This window comes from Fukomys damarensis, unplaced genomic scaffold, assembly GCF_012274545.1.
Source record: "Fukomys damarensis isolate Sample0158 unplaced genomic scaffold, DMR_v1.0_HiC HiC_scaffold_35, whole genome shotgun sequence".
NCBI classification, from domain to species: domain Eukaryota; kingdom Metazoa; phylum Chordata; class Mammalia; order Rodentia; family Bathyergidae; genus Fukomys; species Fukomys damarensis.
The window spans coordinates 22,225,030-22,229,563 of record NW_022900947.1 but is presented as its reverse complement, the minus strand read 5'-3'; the positions used below and the strand labels follow the sequence as shown (position 1 = coordinate 22,229,563).

Genomic DNA, 4,534 nt, shown 5'->3' with positions numbered 1-4,534 from the left:
CTTCTCTAGTTTTATTTTTTTCTCTCCTTTTAAATGGATAGTTCACTTTCATTTTAGTATAATGAACTTGAGCATGTAAGTGCATAAATGGTCTTCTACTTGCTAGTTTACTTCATCAAAAATATATTATTTCATATATTTTACATACAATGTTTTCATCATCATAATTTATAGAAACAACAGCTTTGAGTAATGTGTCCTATGTCAATACCCCCTTGTCTTTGTTGTATTGTACGTTCAGTAAAATGCCCTTCTGGTCTAGTGTGTTCATTTTATTATGCATGTGTAAAATGAAAAATTTACAATCCCCTTTGGTTGTGAGTCTTGATAGCATGACCTTTCCAGATTCAGCAGTGTGGTTGGAGGGACTCTTGTGCTCCATTTGTTCATGAACAGTCTCAGTCCGTGATTGCTGTACTCATTCAGATATCAGTAACACTCTGGACTCTGCTAAATTATTTTCTTCTACGAGGCACATAATCATACCAATAATGGATATCATTTCCTCCCTTGAGGTGTATGTGTTCATGTGTTTGAAGAGTCCACTTTTTCCGAGTACCATTTTGTTACTGGAATATGGAGCCTCGATAATTTTATTTAAAGGTGACAAAACTTGATTACATTTGATATAATTGGTTATACTTGATACTTTTAGAAAAAGCACCAAAATGCATTTAGACTCTTTTCTAATTAAATGCTTCTTCTCACTAATGAGTGTTAGCATGAGCGACTCAGTGTAAGAGATGTTTAAGGTCTTCAGCAGAGCTTTGGAAATGCTTGGATTTTAGCAGGAATGATTCTGCTTTCATTTCTGTGTCCTTCAAAAGTTATTTCAACTCTATGAGGGTTATTCGCCAAAGGCACAAAAGGATAATAATTTTGTATTATTGCAGTGATAATTAAGTACCTGATAAATAATAGATGACTATTAGTTATAGTTAATATTACTTTTACCTACTTATATTATTGAATGTAAAACTCTTTTTGAGATTCTCTGGTTTTAGATTGAAATTGGATAAAAAATAAATGGTAGAAAGTTGTTTTCCTTCTGTGTTAATGGTTATTAGGGAAATGTTTCCTGTAATGGTTCTCAGACACATCTTTTTGCCTTTTCTAATATTTCCTTGTTATTTTTTTTTTTTACCAATCAGTATTAGGAAGAAGAAAAACATACAGCAGTTGAGTATATTTCTGAACCACTGGATAGTACAAATTTTGAAACATTGCATATATTTGCAACCAAAAAATTAGTGTTTCCTTGCAGCTTGCTCTATGTATGCATGCAACTTTGCTGCAACAAACTGAAGCTCTCACTAACACTCTTAGGCACCTGGATTCTCTTGAGGACACAGGGAGTGATATTCTCACATCGAAGCTCTCAGAGGAATAACTTTTAAAGAAGTATATGGAGAAATTTCTTTGTAGCTCTACTTTAACTTTAACAACAGCAACAATGGATATTTGGTTTCAAAATAATGTGTTAATTTACTTTAAAGAAAAATCACAAAAATAGGTATTCAATCAATAAATCAATAGTGCAATTTGGAAACAAAGTGTTTGTAAAAGGGGAGAGGAGGTGGGGGGGAAGGGAGGGCAGGGACAAGGGGAAAAAATGAGAACCAAGACCTGTCATGTAGAGGTACAAGATCCCAATGATGAATGTCATTGTACTGTATACCTAGAATGTACCAATAAACTCAATGAGAGAAAAAATAGTACAATTGAGGCAAAAATAAAACAAAAATCTTTCATCAGACCATATAACCAAATAGGATGTTGACAAATCCTAGGATATTAGAGTAAAACTCTAATGAAATTTTTGTTAAAAATGCATTAATAGCTATTTGAAAGATTTCCTAAAAACAACTTTGATATAGATATTCTAAAATAGAGGAAAATTACTATTATATAAGAAGTATAATTGTTTATGCATAGCAAGACATAAAAAGTCAGGCTACTGCTAAGGAGAGATTTGATAGATATAATAAAAATATAAACTAATGTATTAGTGAAGTCTAAAAATTATTAAATAGTAATATCTAGTAGTGATGCGGAGAAAGTTTTGATTTTACAAAACCAAAAAGTTAACCAGAAAGCAATAACAAATAAATACATCAAACAAACATAAATACATTTAAACATTTGAATAGTAATAGTGAAGATCTGTAATTTTAAAAAAAGTGCTACTTTAAAATGTTAAAACTTCTATTTAAAGTTCTATAATTATAGTAATAAATATAATATTTACTATTTTAGTGCGCAGAAAGTGAACCTCCCTCTCATTTATAGGTGTCGTCAAAGTTTGGCAGCCTAGGAAAACACATCCTGGCCATAAACTCTAAAACTGATTGCAGCAAATTCGATACATAAAAGCTTTCAGTAAAAAACTTTCTTACAATGAGTTTTTCTTTCATGGAACAGTGGAATGGGAGAAATGGGTGTTGAAATTCTGGCCTATGAATACTTCTCTGACTATGAATGTGTCTGAGGTGAAACAAACAAATAGAATCTGAGGATTCTCATACTCAAGGGAATACTGGCATTATAACCTAAGTCCAGATCTTCCTGATGTTACTTAATGATTTCGGCAGACTGAACACCAGATAATTCTCTACTGCACTGCTTGCTCTTGAGGGACATAATATTTGAATCATTTTCATGAAGCATGTTCTCATTACATGTACCAAATAAAGGGGGTTTACCCAAAATGAGATGCTAAGCATCAGGCTTCAGTTCATTCTTTCTATTAAAATTATATTATTGTAGATATACATAATTGGATGTATTGTAGTAATGTATGCAGTAATTAAATTATCTCTAGTTATCAGAAACTGCAATTTTGTCATTCTGCTTTTATTTTTCTGGATTAACTCTGTTAATACCTTCAATTGATTATAGCACAAAATAGATGACTTTGGTGCCTGTACTCCCTTTGTTTCTTTAAACACAAATTTCCTTTCTGATCAAAATTACCTGAACTTTTCTCCCATTTCTTATTCTTATTTAATGAGTTAAATTATTCTACAGTGAAGAGTATAACCTCTTCTTGTACCAGATATCTTCCTGTTCAGTGGTTTACACCAGTCACTTAAATTTTCCCCCCGTATGTTGCTTCTTAGCTTAATTTTCTTGTCTTTAAACAATCCATCCTAAGATAATGTTATGGTTTCAACATTTAATATAACACCAACATTCTAATGACTACATTTCTGGCTTATTATTTATATATTCCTTTATTTTGTTTAGGTATCCAACTAATCATGTTATGTAAATCAATCACACATTCATTATCTTGAATTATCTGATAGCTATAGTTCCTGATTTTAGAAATTAAAATAACTGGTCAGGTGATGCTCAAAAGTTCTACCTCAATATCAAGTTTTTATTCTAATTTAGATTGAAAGATACCGATAGAAAGAACTTCTGTAAATAGTCTGAAATAAAATAGTTAAGATGAAAGAAATGTCACCAGTCCTGCTTTCCTAACTCTGATCCCCACACTTATGGGCTGGAATAGCTAAAGATAAACAACTTGAAAGAGAATGCAACCTTTGGGTTAACATTATACTGTCTTGTGACCATAATTTGTGATAGAAACTGTGGGAACTAGAATGTCACCTAAAATAAGGTCCTGATTGTAAGATTCCGGGAAAAGACAGATTGTCACCCAGCCCAGGGTCGGTCATGTGGCACAGCCTTTGATGCAGGCAGACTCTTTGCTACCAAAATAAACATTTTTTTCTTTGTTTTACATACATCTGCATCTTTGTGTGGCATTTACTAGTTCCTTCTGCAGCAATACCTTGAATGTGGTAATTCCAACTGACTCGATTACAGGGAATTTCCATGTGCTCTCCCTACCACCTGATAAGTTTACTGGATGCTCCTTTGCCACTATTTACCTGGCTATTTAGCTATGCATTTCGTATACACAGTGTAGAACTCAGTAAGTTAGGAAATCTGTGTTCCCAGTATTTTTTATACAGAGCACTTCATGAATTTGCATGACATCCTTGCACAGGGGCCATGCTAATCTTCTCTGTCTTTTAAAAATTTTAATATATGTGCTGCCGAAGTGAGCACTTCTCCCATTTTTCTTAATTGAACTATCTATACCATGTTTGAAATGAGGAAGATGTAGTGAAATTCCACTATCCTGAAAAGCCAGCTGTCCTAGGTTCTTTTTTTACCATTTATGTCCTGCATGTACTTACGTATGTTATCTAAAATTAAATTCATTACTACTTGATTCATGTAGTGGTTAACTTTATATGTCAAGTAGCTGCACCACATTGTACAAATATTAATCTAGATTCTTTGGAAACATTTTTGGATAAGTATAACATTTAAATCAGTGGACTTTGAGCAAAGAAAACCTTCCATAATGTGGTGATCATCCCATCATTTGAAATATTTAATAGTATAAGTCTATCCTCTCTGAGTAAAATAAATTCTAAAGATGGACTGTAACTATTCCCTGGGTCTTCAGCCTGTTTTTCAATCCTGTAGATTTTTTTATCCAAGTCTTCAGAAT

General features: G+C 32.6%; 1 non-coding gene across 1 annotated transcript; it reads right to left on the bottom strand.

The window, feature by feature from the left end:
- Nucleotides 1-3,976: 3,976 nt before the first annotated feature.
- On the bottom strand, nucleotides 3,977-4,083 carry LOC117284254. Its single transcript, XR_004515345.1, has one exon. It is a non-coding gene; the product is annotated as a U6 spliceosomal RNA (small nuclear RNA).
- Nucleotides 4,084-4,534: the final 451 nt, after the last annotated feature.